General features: G+C 52.5%; 1 protein-coding gene across 1 annotated transcript in view; it reads right to left on the reverse strand.

The window, feature by feature from the left end:
* Positions 1-15,777, reverse strand: part of CDH22 (cadherin 22, type 2) — a 125,052-nt gene that overhangs the window by 19,343 nt on the left and 89,932 nt on the right. The gene's annotated exons all lie outside the window — the stretch shown is intronic.

Raw genomic sequence — 15,777 nt, forward strand, 5'->3', positions numbered from 1 at the left:
TCCTGGTGCCCCTCCCCCGCTTTGGGGAAGAGACAAGTTACTCAAGGTAGTAGAGGTGGGCTGGGTTTGGGGGAAGAGCAAGAAGATCAAGAGTCAGGAAGGATCCAACCTGGCCCCGAACCTCCACCTCCTCTTTTAAGGCGCTAAGAATAAATCAGGGTTTAAAATCAAGCTTAAAAGAAAATCACAAAAACCCTAAAGCTGCCTTGCAAGAAATCAATGGCAGCGATTTGTGCAGCGGATGTGCTGTGGGGGAAGCCCTGGCAGACAGCGGGCTGGGCTCCATGGTGGGAGGTGGGCCAGGAGGTGCCCTGAGCAAGGGTGCCCACCCCGAGTTGTCAATGCTGCTCTTCATAATAATGACAGGTACCGTATTCAGGGCTTGTTCTGCAATAGGTACTTGCTGAGTGCTTTGTAACGATGAACTGTTTAATCTTTGCAATTAGGAGTAGAGAGGTAGGCTCGACTTTTAAGAGCTGGGCCTAGTGCCAAAGAGCCGAGCGTAGCCCCCAAGAGCCGAGCTAACCTCAAAGAGCCCAGCCCAGCCCTGAAGAGCCCAACTTAGCCCCGAAGGACAGAGCCAAGCCCCGAAGGTTGGAGCCTAGCCCCTAAGAGCCCAGGGCAGCCCCAAGGAGTGGAGCTGAGGCCTGAAGAGCTAAAGCTAGTCCCCAATGGATGACCCTAGCCCCGAAGTCCTTGTGTTTTTAGGTGAAGACCCTGGTGCAGGATGTGGAGTGAGATTTCAAGTCCAGATCTGTTCGTCTCCCGGAACTTGTGTGTGTCTGGGCTCCACCAGACTCAACTGGGAGGAGGGACCTCAAAGGCCCTTCCAGCTTGGGGGGGGGTTCCCCAATTTTCACCACAGACACTGACAGATCTTTTCCTATGAGTGTGTTTTGAAAGGGGAGGGGAGAGAGCAGGTGGATCATGGCTGCCTGGAGGCACTGGGGGTGGAGTCGCTTCCTGGAGGGGAGGCTGGGGCCTCACCGAGGACCAACACCTGACCCATCTCAGACCTGGAACTAGTGGCATTGTCCTTGACCCTGGGGCCTCTTTCATACTTTTAGACCTAGACCAGGAGGCTGGAAACTAACCCCACTGTTTTTGTCAATAAACTTCTTTTGGAACACGCCATGCCCACTCATTTACAAAGACAAAAGTATTTACTATCTATCCCTTTACAGAAAGTTTGCCAACCCTTATCCCAGACAGTAGAATCGTCCTCATTTAGATCTCAGAATTCTGTAATATCTGAGCTGAAAGCATCCGTAGAGGATATTTTTTTTTTGTCTGACAGAAGCACGGAGAGTGGAAGGCACTTGCCCAAAGACACCCAGCAAATGGTGAAAGAATCAGGGCGAGAATCATCAGCATTGGACGGTCGGAGTGGCCAGGCAGGTCAACTCTAGGAAACCCTGAGAGTTAGCATCAAGCCTGGTGCTTCCAAACTTGCGATTTGCATGGCCGCAAGGACCCATAAATAGCATTAAATAATGGCGAACTGTCACTTGGTTAGAAAGGTGACTCCTGCCCTAACCGGTTTGGCTCAGTGGATAGAGTGTTGGTCTACAGACTGAAGGGTCCAGGGTTCAATTCTGGTCAAGGGCACATGCCCGGGTTGCAAGCTCGATCCCCAGTGGGGGGTGTGCAGGAGGCAGCCAATCAATGATTCTCTCTCATCATTGATGTTTCTATCTCTCCCTCTCCCTTCCTCTCTGATCTCAATAAAAATATATTTAAAAAAAGAAAAAAGAAAGGTGACTGCTACTCGGTTCTCTTTCATTCTTCTATGTCAGTGAGAAAGGATGGGTTTGGTGCCAGTGAGTCTTTAGCATCTCTCTCAGACTTAGTAATCCTCCTTTGTAATAAAGGGAAGCCCTCAGCAGGCAACGATATGAGAGCACGCATTAACACCACTGTTTTACTTGAGGGTGCTTTTTTCAGGTCACAATCTATGTCCTGGGTTACTGTTTTTCCACTTAATGTGCTGATGTAAGTTTTGTTTTAAAAATAAAATTAAGTATAAAGAGGGGGTTATTGGAAGAAAAGCACTCTGTAAGTAATAGTGCGCTGGTACTTGGATACAGCGGAAATCGTGAATATGGTATCTCAGTGGCTGAAACCGGGAAAACACTGATTGATTCAATCACACTTCAGCACTGAAGTCCCAAGGTTCTGTGATTTAAGAGCGGACTCATCTCAAAACAAGGCCAGGGCTGCCATGCACGGCGGTGCAGGCTGGCCACTGCACAGCGTCGTCTGGCCCTCACCTGGATGAAGGCACGGCTTTTTCTAATTCACATGAAGGTGTGCTATGGGCTGGCAGGCGCCCCGGAAGGTCCCATTGCCTCTTCCTTCTGGCAGATACAAATCCCATGGGGCTGGGACAGCTTGGAGACAGCCAGCTGATTGGCCGAGGTCAGAGGTTAGATGCTGCTGAGCTGGCGGGTACTCCCTGTTACCATGTGGTCCTCCCCCCCTGAGTGAGGCTGCTCCCATGCCAAGCTGTTGCGTGGCAATGCTGAACTTGATGGTTTTGGGTGACCTGGGCTTGGGGGCTGCCAACTACCAACCACAGGAACCAGGCAGGCCATGCGGGCAGACCGGCCTGGGTTCAGGTGCTGATTCTGCCAGTCTTGCAATGTGACTTTAGGTACCTTCCCTCACCTCTCGGAGCCTCAGTTCCCTCAGCCGTGAAATGGGGCTCTTTTGAGATTAAACCTGACTCCCAGGGTCGTCCTGAGGGTGACGATGAGGTGGCTCAGGGGAGGGAGTGGCACACGGTGGGTGTGGAATCAATGGCAGGTGGACTGAGCATTCCCTGCCCTGGGGTGGCCCTCTAGGAGGTGTTGGGTGGTCAGGTCTGCCGCAGGTCATGGCTGCGTCCACACAAGGCTGGTGTCTACAGAGGCGGGGCTGGCTCCCACAGCCCCGCACTCTTACCTTGGCCTACCTGTCCACCCCGCTGCCAGGCTGAGTTGATGGCAACCGGCTCTCCAAACAGCAGGCAGCTCCGGACATTTTACAGGCGGATCACAGGTAATGAGCTTTCCCTCAGGACCTTCGGACACTCGAGAAAATTGTATTTGGGTTGGAAAGTGGGAGGGGGAAGTAGGCCCAGTAGGAGAAAGGCTCTCCCTGCCTCTGCCCACCTCTATCCCCCACCCCATCCCCACTTTAAAGGAGAGGATCAGGTGAAGCCATCAGGCCACATGGGGGCCCAGAACTACTAGGGGTGAGGCAGCAGACAGGCTCCTCTTCCCTCTTGGGATTACAACGTGCTGAACTCTGGTGTTGGAGGCTGATTGCCTGGAATTACAGATGGCATCAACTGTGCTCCCAAGGTCACTCTTTCTTCCTCCCATATATTCATCATGCATGTATGCATCCACCATCCACTTATCACCATCCATCCATCCATCCATCCATCCATCCATCCATCCATCCATCCACGTATCCATGCATCCACTTATCCATCCATCTATCCACCTACTCACTCACCTGTCAACAGATAGTCATGGAGCACTCTCCTTGCCCGGCCCTGGGTGAGGTCCTGAGGATAGGCTGGTAGGCTGGTGTGTCCTTCCCAGGAGCATCCACTCACTCATTCATCTATCCCAAAGGTGTTTACTGTGCTCCTATTATGCACCAGGCACCATGGCTAGAGGGTATACAGTCCCTAAGCTCAAAGGGCATCTGTAAGGATGCCAACTGGGGGCTTTGGGGGAGGACACTGAGGGGCACTCCTGAGAATATTGGTGGTGAACCTGCCAGGGCACTGGTGACGAGCATTGGTGGTGCCCCCAAACTCATCACAGATGAGCACTGCTGGTGTCCTCAGGGTATTGGTGCTAAGCACTGATGTGCTCCCAAGGACATTGGCAATGACCATTGCTGGTGCTCCCAGGGCATCGAGATGGGCACTGGTGCTGAGCAGTAGTGGTGCTCTCAATGGCATCAGTGATGGGCACTGGGAGGGGCCATTCTTTGCGTTTGCTGAAGATCTCAGTCACCCTCCCAGTCAGTCTCCCTTCCCGCAATCAATGAAAGCTCCTGCAGGCAGACAGGCCCTGGGATGACCCTGCAGCCCAGAACGTGATGAGATGGTGGCTCTTCCACCCACTCCCCCCGCTAGCAGGACTGGCTCCCCAGCGGGAGCCCAATTGATCCCTTTGCCCAGGATCCTCTCTGTGGCTAGAATGTCATTTTCCACAAAAACCTCTTTCTTACAATTACCGAGAATTACTTATGGAGAGAGCGAGAGTGTGTGCGTATTGATCGCCACCCGGAGAAGCTCAGGAATCATTTAGAGCAGATTAACCCAACTTTCTGTTGCCTTTTGGGAAGTTGGACTCCAGTTATTTAGGAGATTAATCAGCTCATGAGAGAGCCAGACAGTCTTCTGATCTCTCCTCTTTGTGGACTAGCTGGGACCATGTCATTCCTACCCGGCCTTCAAACATCTGTTTCCCTGCATTCCCACCATTACTGGCAGTTCAGTTAAGCAGGGCCCTCTGCAGGGTCCCCTTTGGAGATGGGTGGGCACATCTCTGGCTGCCATTCGTTTACCCGGATGGTTTCACCGCCCACATCCCAGTCTGGGCACAGCCTCAGCGAGGGCTGGACCACCCCGAGCAAGTCTCCCCCATCCAAGCCCTGCTCTCTGCAGCTGTCGCATAGGAAGGGTCCAACCACTCCATTCACTAAGAGACAGTGGCTTCCACAGGCTTTTCTGCGAGGCTTGCACATTGGTTCTGCAGATGTCGTTCCGCCCATCCACTCTGAGTTCCCAGGTGCAGCCCAGGCCTCCTCCTCCCTTCCAGGAAGCCGTCCCAAACGGTGCCATCATCCTGGGAACATTGGTTCCGCTTAGAGAGGCGGAGAGAAGGGGAGGAAAGAGGAGAGAAAGGAAGCCAGAGAGAGGAAGGGGAAGAGATGGGAAAGCAGAGAAGGGAAAAGGCAGTGAGAGGCCTGGAGAGGATTCAGCATCTGCCTGACTCCATGACACATCTTACAAGTTCACCGTGTGCAGGTGGCCAAAGGGCAGGTTCTGAGCCAGACAGACTTGGGTTTAAATCTCAGCTCCAGCCTTCCCTGGCTGTGTGACCTTGGGCAAGTCACTTCACCTCTCTGAGCTTCAGATCCGCATCATTCAAATGGAGGCGATAACCATTCCTACCTCACAAGGTTGTTATGATTACAAATGAGCTCATGTATGCAACACGTTTAAAATAGGGCCTGGCGCTTAGTAGGTGGTCTAATAAGCAGGTAGCTATCGCCGGTTCCCCGACTTGATGAAGGGACTCCCAGCCGATCCTCTATGAAGGCTTGCTGTGTGCTCTGGAACTTGCTCTGAGCCGTTCAGTCCTCCTTCCAGTCTCTTGTCCTGAGGGAGGCGATGAGGCAGCCAGTGCTCCCTGGTCTCTGGGAGGAGAGGCCGAGAGGCCCGAGGGCTCAGCTGCGGGGGGTGTGCTGGGAAACAGTTCCTTTTCAGAACATTGCAGGCCCTCGCTGCCCTCTCTGCCATTTCTCTCCTCTTCCAGAAAAAAGTTTGAAGTTGAATGGGTCCCGAGGTGGAATATTTTCCAAATGTCAGTGCGATCTGTGGTACATTACAGCGAAAGCGATCATCCGGGTGCCAGGCTCTGAATGTCAGCGCACCGGCCGTGATGGAACTACGAACAGCAGGTTGGCAGGTGGGACCTCGGCGCCCCTCTCCTGGGAAATCATCCTGGCTGGGGAGGGAACTGGGCCAACTCTGGGGTCAGTGGGCTGGGACTGTGGGCCTCTGTGGGGGACACACAATGGGCCAGAGAGGGCCCTGTGTGTTTTGTGTGCTCTCGTGTTTCTGTGCTTGTCACCTTTTCATTGTCACCGTGTGCTGGTGGGTGCGTGCTCAGACACTCTGGGAAGGTGTCAGTGAGCACAGGTTGAGATCTGCGTATATATGTCCTCCATCTCCACGTGTCACCATATGTCTGTGTGTGCACACACATTAGTAGAACTCCTGGAATGATGTACACACATTCGCATTAACCGACCGTGAGACTATGTGTATCTGTGTAGCTATAGACACCCTCTATCTCACCATGCCTTTTATATCTGTGTTACACTGTCGTCCTGTGCCTCTGTGTGTAGTTGTGTGTGCATGTGTATAGTGTGGGTTTCTGTGTACATGGGACTGCGTGTGTATATGCAACCTCAGGACTTCATTGTGTGTGTGTCTGTGTTTGTAAATCTATCTCAACTATGAAAGTAGAAGGGGAAACTGGAGTGGGAAGGGGGCCTCTGCTTCGCTGCCTCCTGATGGGGGGATTTTGATGGCTGCCTGTTCTGTGGAGCCTGTGATTGGCTGGGCGGGATGGGGATTAAATTGCCTCCAATTACCAGGGAGTGAATGGTGAGCTGTGAGGCCAGAGGGATGGTGTGTGCCTGCCAGGATCTGCCAACCACAACGGGATTAAAAAGTCCTGTATCTGCAGATGGCCCCTGTGTCTGTCTGGGTGTGTGCACGTGAATGCCTGTGTCCCTGGATTTTGTATCTTTGTGTGTGGGTCTTTGGGCCTATGATAATGCACATGTAGCGTGTGTGATTGTGGGATTATGGATGTGTCTGTGTGTCTACTGATGGGGCTGTTATTGTGCCTGTGTGAGTGTGCTAGCATGCATCTGTGTGTCTGGGCAGTGTGTGTGTGAGTTGTGTTCTGTATCAGTGCGTGTCCTCATGACTGTGAGCATGTGCATATATGTGTAAGCATGTATCTTTGTGTGTGAGGATTCTGCATGGGCGTCTTGGTGTGCTGCCTTCATGTATATGGGTGGGTCACTGGGTTTTTTTCTGAATAGAGAATGTGTGTGTGTGTGTGTGTATGGTTAACTGTGAGGGTCTAAGTCAGTGGTTCTCAACCTGGGCTGCACATTAGAATCACCTGGGAATCTTTTTAAAATCCTGATTTCTGGGCCTCATCCTCTGGAAATTCTGTTTCTTTGTTATGGGGTGGGGCCACAACATTAGTAACAAAGAAACAGAATTTCCGGAGGATGAGGCCCAGAAATCAGGATTTTAAAAAGATTCCCAGGTGATTCTAATGTGCAGCCAAGGTTGAGAACCACCGTCTTATAAGAACTCTTGTGATTATATTGGTCCCACCTGGATAATCCAGGATACTCTCCCCATCTGAAGATCCTCAACTTAACTACACCTGCAAAGCCTCTTTTGCCACATCCTATGTAATCCTATATAATAAAAGGCTAATATGCAAATTGTCCCCTCAACTGGGAGTTCGACCAGGGGGCAGGGCCAGTAGGCCAACCACCCATGGCCCCTCCCCCTGGCCAGCCAGGCCTAATTGGCCCCAAGTGGGGCGGGTGGGCCAGACCCCACCCATGCACGAATTCGTGCACAGGGCCTCTAGTAAGATAATATATTCCAAGTTCTGAGGATTACAATATGGATAATTTTGGAAGGAGTCATTAGTCTACAACAGACATATACATGCTGGCATGCCCCATGGTCGGAGACAATGCTTTTTAGGATCCATACAGATCCTTCAGATAATGGTTTTGGTCAATGTGGGCAAAAAGGGCAAATCTGTAGCAGAATATGTATCAATTCCAGCCAAGTTGAATCACTGGCCCATCCAGGTAGAATATAAATCAACGATCCAGTGAGTGGCTGGCTGGTCCCTTTGCAGGATCGTGCTGCATTGGGGGCTTAGTGTTGGTCTCTTGTGCTGCCATGTTGTGCACTTGGCACTAGCAGGAGCCAGGTCAGCACTGTGAAGTAAGAGCCCTCCCTGTAAATTCCACAAAGAGAACCTTCACCCTTGCCACCAGGCAGAGCTTCCATCTCTTCTCACCATTTCAAGAGGAAGCACCTTTTCTTCTCCCCATGTTCCTCTTTCCCCATCTGACTCTGTTCTGCACACGGCAGGGGCCCACGGAAGGTCTCTGTGAGGGACCCCCGGCTTTCAGCCTCATTCTGGGCTTGGAGAGGGGAAGGGACTCACCCCACCCCTCCTCCACGCATGCCAAGCTCCCCCAGCCAGGACCTGACAGCTGTCCCTTATTCTGCTCCGACTCTATGCCGGGTCTGAGCGAAAAGCTAGTCTGGGTCACTTTGTCCTGCAAACAACCCCATGAGGTAGGTACTGTTTTTACCCCGTTTTCCAAAGGGGAAACTGAGTCACAGGGAGGAGAAATAAGTGCTCTAAGGTCACACCTTGGCATTCTTGAATGTTAGATCAGGAAGGAACTTTAGGGATCAGTTAGGTCACCCCTCCCACCGGCCCCCATGTTACAGCTGGAGAAATGGAGGTCCAAGTGGCTCTTCTCCCTCCACCTGCGCCTGCTGCTTCCTCAGAGCTCGCCCTTCCCCCTGGGACCCCCTCAGCCTCCCCTCTCCTCGGGCCTCCCTGGCTCTTAATGACCTTAGCTACTCTGTAGGTGAGGGGACCAGCAAAGGTTTGTTGAGCTCCAGTCCCGAATTCCCACGTCTTGTGCACATGCTTGCAGGCCCCTCAAACTCAACATGCCCCCAATCAAACTGACATCCCGCGATCCCAGATTTGAGGTGTCTTCTGGGTTTCCCGGCTCATTACCAGCTTCGCCGTCCTTGTCACTCAAGCCTGAAAGCCTTTGACATTCTCTACCCACCATCCCCAGATCCAGTCCATTGCTGACTCCTCCTGGGTCTTAAACATTTCTCAAATCCACTGTTGCTGACCCAGTTTAAGCCCAAGTGAGCATCTCTGAGGTTCCTGTCTCAGATTCTCGTATCAGCTTACCATTAGGCTTGGCTGCTTGGGGCAGAAAACCAAAATAACAGTGGTTTCAACAGTTGGAAGTTTCTTTCTCTCTCGTGTATAATAAGTGTGGGTGTGGGCCGTTCGGGTCTGGTATGGTGACTCCACGAGGTGGAAAGGTTCTCTAAGTCACAGAACCAAGACTGTTTCGAGTTCACTGTTTGACCATCCGCATGGTCCAGTCTTTGTCCTCGTGGTGTAAGGGGGCTGTTTGACTCCAGCTGTCTCAGCTGTGACCGATCAGCAGAAAGGAGAAAGGAGCAGGAAAAGAAGCAAAAGGCCTGGGTCAGCCGTCTTTTAAGGAGGTTCCTAGAAGCTGCCACGTGACAATTCTGCTTAGCTCTCATGGGCTGGGGCAGTCCCGGTAACACCGAGTTGTGAGAGAGGTTGGAAAGTGTGGTCCTTGTAATAGATGGCATGTGCCCTGCTAAAAATTGAGGGGTTCTCTGATTTAAAAAGGTGAGGATATGAATTCCTTACCTCTGTGCTGGTCTCTCTCCCTCCTCTCACTCTCTAATCTACCCCGGACTCAGCAGCCAGGGCGATCTTTCTAAAATGCAAATCCATACATACCGTTGCCAGATGTGACAAATAAAAATACAGGATTCCCCGTTAAATGTGAATTTCAGATAAATAATGGCTATGTGTTTTAGTATAAGTATGTCTGGGCAATATTTAGGAGATACTAATGCTAGAACCATTATTCGTTATTTATCTGAAATTCACATTTAACTGGGCGCCCTGTATTTTATCTGTCAGCTCTATCCATACACCTTTCATAGTTCCTCATTTTCTTGGGAAAAGGTCCAAGTTCTTTGGAAGGGCCTTCTGGGCCCTTGAGAACCTGTCTTCCTGGACAAGCCCCGCGCTGCTACTGTGGCCCCAGGAGCTGTCTCAGCAGCCTGGGACGCCCTTCCCCATCGGAAAGCGCCATGTATCAGGAAGGACCATGGCCTCTATATTCCCGTGACACGATAGGGGTCAGAGAGGATCTGATGAATGAAATGACAAGTCCACGACTGCTCAGCACACAAGGGGCGAGGTTGGAGGGGCCCCTGGACTCCTGACTCCCTCCCCAATGCTCTCTGCACCCCGGCTCGCTCACATGGTCCCAGGGCTGGGATCTCTCTCTCTGGCCTTGATTACCCACAGCCCACATCTGAGCATGGCACCCCCAGCACACAGGGGGTTAAGCCGGCCTTCCAGCGGGGAGCTGGAGCCCATGAGTCCTCCCTGACAATAAAGCTAATGAATCTTCCTTGCTGTTTTCTCTTGCACAATAACATTTAATCATCATTTGCACAGCAAATGAGAAGTTTGCCGCAGATGCAATTCTGCACGAGTGGCGATTTCTGCGTGTGGGCACCATTCCTGCTGTCCCCAGCACACCTGACAATCGGGGGCTGGGGCAGGCTGCACCCTGGGGGCGTGTGCACACCCACGTGCCAGAGCTCTGACCCCACACATGTGTGGGAGACAAGCTTCAGGGGCATGTGTCTGTTTGCGTGCAGGCTTGTGTGGCGTTAGCACACGTGACAGGGCTGTGGGTGAGTCATGGTGGGCCTGCCGGAGGAGCACGTGGACAGAGGTGGTTAGGCGCTTGAGGACACGTGGTGTGGAAGTGGACGTACACAGACAGGCAGATGCATGAGGGTGTGTGTCATTACATGTGTGTGAGTGCTTCTTGGAGGTGCTTGTTGGCTGTGCCTGGTTTGTGTAGATCCTTGTAAGTCCTCATGTGTATTATACACAGACAGACCTCCCATGTGCTCCCCTGTGCACACACACCTGTGGGCATCATGCACTTGGAATCAGAGTTTGTAACTGATTGTTCCTAAGGCGACACATGCTTTCCTGTACATGAGGGTGTGTATACGTTAAGTATGTGTGCATGGAGCTATGAGTTCATGTGCATAAGCACATCTGAGGGGATACACACACATGTACAGTGTGCCTGCATGGGAGTGTCTGGAACCCACACATGTTCATAAGTGCATGCGTGGATGGGAAATGTGTTGGCTCATGGAAGTGTATCACTGGAGGCACATGTACATGCATGTAAGAGAAGACATCTATGGGCAGCATGTATATGCTTTGTGTACAAATATGAGTACACACATGAGAGCCTGCCTCTAGTATAGGCATGGTGTGCAGACGTGTGAGCACATTTGCAGGCCTGCAGGGATATGCTCTGGGCGCATGGCTGTGAGCACGCATGTGTCTGTGCTGTGCACGAGGCGGGAACATGTCTGAGGGGACACATGTGCATGCATCATGAGTATGTGGGCGTGCTGTGCACCGCTGTGCGTGCACTGAAGCGTGAGCCCTCTTGTCTCACAGTGAGGGCTGACAGGGTTACATTTTCCAAAGGCTCAGCGACCAGTGATGGAGCTGGCCTGAGTGCTTGCTGGCAGGAGGTAAGTGGCGCTGCTGATTCGTGACCCGGGGGTGGGCAGCGGTGATGGCTGGTTGACGGATGCCGGAGCGTGGCCGCCCCCGGTGACAGCAGCCGGCTCTCTCAGCTGCCTGAAGCAGGACGTGGGGGGTTAGTTGTTGACCTGTGTGCTCCGCACTGACTTCCCACTCCCCGGTGGGTGCCCACAGCCATGTGCAGGCGCGTGCATATGGGGACACAGCAGACACGCAGACCCCGGCTTGGACAGAGGCCTGGGCCCCACCTCCACCTTGCTCTGCAGCTCTGCCATCTGTCTGGAGTGCCTCCCCTTCTCACCAACTGCTTCTCTTGCCTCCCCACACTTGCCCAGAAACTCCGCTCAGAAACAGTCGCCCGGCCAGAGTGGCTCAGTTGGTCGAACGTTGTTCAGTGCACTGAGAGGTTGCCAATGTGATTCCCAGTCAGGGCACATACCTGGGTTGTGGGTTTGGTTGGGGCAACGGATAGATGTTTCTCTCACATCGAAGTGTCTCTTTCTCCTTCTCGCTCTGCCTCTCTCTCTCAAATCAATCAATATATAGTCATCTTGGTCCTGTGCAGACTCATGTGGGGTGTGACCCTTACAAGCTTTCTTATGTCTTTGAGCAAGTCCTCCTCATCGGTGAGTACTGGGTCCCTCATCTACAAAATAGGGTAAGTGATTTTCCTGCTGAAAATGAAACAAGGCAACTTATGTAAAGCGCTACACACAGTAAACATCAAGTCTACTTTCCATGGTTTTGGCTGAATGAGTAAGAGTGACGTACAGTGCTTAGAACTGCACCCCGCACACAGCAAGCCCTCTGTAGGTGTGCTGTCCCCATCACCAGCAGCATTACCACGATGTCATTGTCATTCATACCGCTGGTTCTAAACTTTCGGCCAATGATACATTAATTCTGGCTCATGACCTGAATACTCTTTTATCCCATATGACAGTGAGGGAAATGGTTTCTTTTTGTCGTCCCAGGTGCCTTGTAAGGAGGGCAGACATTGTGTTCTCTGAGCTCCTTGATGGAGTTGGGGTGCCCAGGTAGAGCCTGGAGCAGGAGTGGCCGGGCTCTCTGCAGAGCACAGGGAGGGGACTTGGAGTTTGGGGAATTTGACGCGAACCAACCAGACAGGTGGCCAAAGGCTGTGTCCTCCACAAGACCCTTCTCTGTGACCCCAAACTATCAGAAAAGTGTACAAAGCTCACACAGTGCTTGGCATCAGCGGGCACCTTATAGAACTCAGCGAAGGGGCTGGACTCAGTGGACTGCACCGCCGGGTTGGCGAGGACCCAATGGACATGGCGAGGGCAGGAGCTGGAACAAAGGGGACTGAGAACATTGCCTTTCCCTCCACACCCCACCCTGGAATTGGCAGAAACCACGGAGAGCCCTGAGGACCCCCACAGGCTGTGGGTGTGGTGGCGAGGCGAGGAGGGTATTTTTTCCCCATTGAATTTTAGAAAGAGTGGAAGGGAGGAGGAGAGACACACAGAGAGAAACATCAATGTGAGAGAAACACATTGATTGGTTGCCTCCCACACGGACCGACCGGGGTGGGGATTGAGCCTGCAACTGAGGTACATGCCCTTGACTGGAATTAAACTTGAGATCCTTCAGTCTGAGGGCCGACGCTCTAGCCACTGAGCAAAACTGGCTGGGGCCTCAGTTTTCTCACCTCTAAAACGAGGGCCACTTCACTGGGTCGTTGGGGGGAGTAAATGAGTAATTCATGCGAAGTGCTTAGAGCAGTGCCTGGCACGTGGGAAATGCCCAGTAAGTGTCAGTGGTTTTACCGCACTGTATCCTCACTACAGCCCGCGGAGGTGTTCTGAGCGTGTGCACTTCATGCACAAGGAAGTGAAGACAGAGAGGGTCCACAGTCACTTGTCCGAAGTCACACAGCTGGTAAACGGCAGAGCCAGAGGCTCAGAGGATGAATCCGGATGAATACTGTTCTTTATTTCTGGCAAGATCTTTAACTCCGAGTGGCCTTGGGAAAGCCATTCTCCGTGTGTGGGACTTGGACAGCATGTGCTGTGACTCCATGTTTATATGTCCCGGACACCTAACCTGCCTGTAACCTGCTTCTTGGCAGAGTCAGAATCTGTCAAGGAACCGGCAGGTGTGGAGGGAACAGTCTAGAAGCAGGAGTCCTGTGTTGTCCCAGGCCTGTTCCATGGGTCCCTGTCACTTCACTCCTCTGGGTCCCGATCCCCCCTCTAAAATGGAGATGTCATAACCAACCTGCAAATTGGTGTTGGGATTCATATGTGAGAATTGGGCACACATGGGTGGGAGAGATTGCACATCTCCCATTGGTCCTTAACTCACGGTACCCATTTATAGCACACGCTACAGGAACCAGGAGGGTCCCAATATCCGGACTTGGGCCTACCACACAAACCCCATATCCCTGCCATTAGCCACCCTCTGTGGACTTTAGGAGACAGGTTCAACTTGAGCAAAGCATCAAGTTTTTCTTGGCCTGGCCTTCAAGTTCTTTCCCTAACCTCCCTCCAACCAGCCTTCCCTGTCTCACATCTCACCACTCCACGCAGTGATCCAGCCCCTGGGACCGACACCATTCCTAAAGCCATCACATGCTTCTTGCCTCTCGCCCCTCCTCCCGCCCCTCCCACCTATGCAGATACTCTTCTTTCTGCCTTGCATGCTTTTGCTTGCTGGGCCAACTCACACATCTCATACTCATTCTTTAAGATCCAGTCGGAGTCACCTCCTCTGGGAAGCACTCCAGGAATCATTTAACCGTTTTTTTCAGTGTTTCCAGGACCTTGTTCTGTTAATTCTGCTACAACTCTTACCAAATGCATTATTATTGGCTACTTCTGCCCACTGCCTCCTTGAGTTACTGGAAGGCAGGAATGACAAATCTGTGTAACTTGGGTGAGTCACTACTCTCTGAGCCTCAGTTTCCTCACCTGTGAACCGGGGCTGACAGTATCTAACTTAGATGAAATACTACAGATAAGGCACTCAGGACATAATGGCCATCTCTGGATCTGCCACAGTGGAGGGAATGAATGAATGCTCGCTGCAAGGGTGAAAAAATAAAGCTAATGATTACTTATTGATCACATTCAATAATGTGTCAAGAAGGCACTGAGATTAGAGCTTAACATTTATGATCTCTTTTAAGCCTCTTAACAATCCCTTAAGGGAGGTGCTGTCATCAGCCCTGCTTTATAGGTGAGGAAACCGAGGCTTCAGGAGTTGAGGACCGCGATGAAGGATGCCCAGGTACCAGGAGGTGGCATTAACAGCAGATCAATGTGGAATGAATGAATCACTTGGGAGTAGGGTGGAAAGACAAACAGCCTGTATCTTATAATCAAATGGTTTTAGAGCTGTAGGCTTAGAGATGACTTAGCCCCTTTGGTTCTTAACTTGGGGGTCCATGAATGAGGAGACGGATGGGTTCCAGGACCAGACAGATGAGGTCCCCATTGTACTCAGTGGCTTCTGATCCCTTCACCTTCCACCAACCCTCCCACCTCATCCAAGTCCTAGAGCCACCCAGCTTGTCCTCTCTCGGCACCCCTGGCAGGTGCCCTATCCCAGTGTTGCCTGCGGCTCCGGAAGTCTCTGCAGTCCCTGGACCATCCCTATTCCCCAGTCAGGGCAGGAGCACGACAGGCATTTGGGACCTGTTCCTCCTCCCTTGGAGATGTTGGGAAAAGGGGGAGGGCTACTGGGGTGAGGGAGTGAGCTCAGACCTGGGAGGCAGACATGCTGGGCTTCTAATAACGACAACGATAGTAATAGTATCAAAGGCTAACATTTATTGAACACCTACTATGTGCCAGGCACTGTCCTAACCCCTTGACTTCTGAACCCTTTTATCTTCACAACTCTTCCAGGTAGGTTCTGTTATTAGCCTCAGTTGACAGTTGAGGAACTGTGGTCCAGAGAAGCGGGGTCACTTGCCGAGGCCAGGCAGCTGGCAAGTACCAGGGGCCCCACTGTTCACGGACTGGGTGTCTTTGGACAGCTCACTGCCACTGTGCTGGGTGGCTTTCTCCAGCTGTTCCCCGCGGGGTCCCACCTCATGGTTTCTGTGACGACTAAGATAGACTCTCCAGTATCCCAGCACACAGTAGGCGCTTAGTAAATGAACAGCCCTTCTCTCCTCTTAACTCTTATGGGGGAAATCTGTCGGGGGCGCCTGGCAGCGTCCTCCCCCCAGGGTTTTCCCCCAAGCCGGGAGTAACCCGCCCCTTCTCGCAGCAACGACACCCCGATCTCCCTTCCTAACCCCAGACCCACGCAGTGCCTGGTCTCGCGGCAGTTTTAATGACGTTGATCATAATTCTCGCACCTCTGGGCCGAAAGCTGCACCCCGACGCCCCTTGCCGGGGCTTTGGGAATCCGCCCCCAACAAGCCCCCTCCCGTCCGGCCGCCCTGGGAGGGTTGGAGGGTTGGGGAAGAGGGTGAGGAAGGGAATTGCTGTGTCCTCGGGCCCAGTGCGGGGCACGCAGCCGCGGCCCACGGAAGGTGGAAGGGGCTAGGAGGCCGGGGCCTGGTCGT

Source organism: Myotis brandtii, unplaced genomic scaffold (genome assembly GCF_000412655.1).
Source record: "Myotis brandtii unplaced genomic scaffold, ASM41265v1 scaffold161, whole genome shotgun sequence".
Classification (NCBI taxonomy): domain Eukaryota; kingdom Metazoa; phylum Chordata; class Mammalia; order Chiroptera; family Vespertilionidae; genus Myotis; species Myotis brandtii.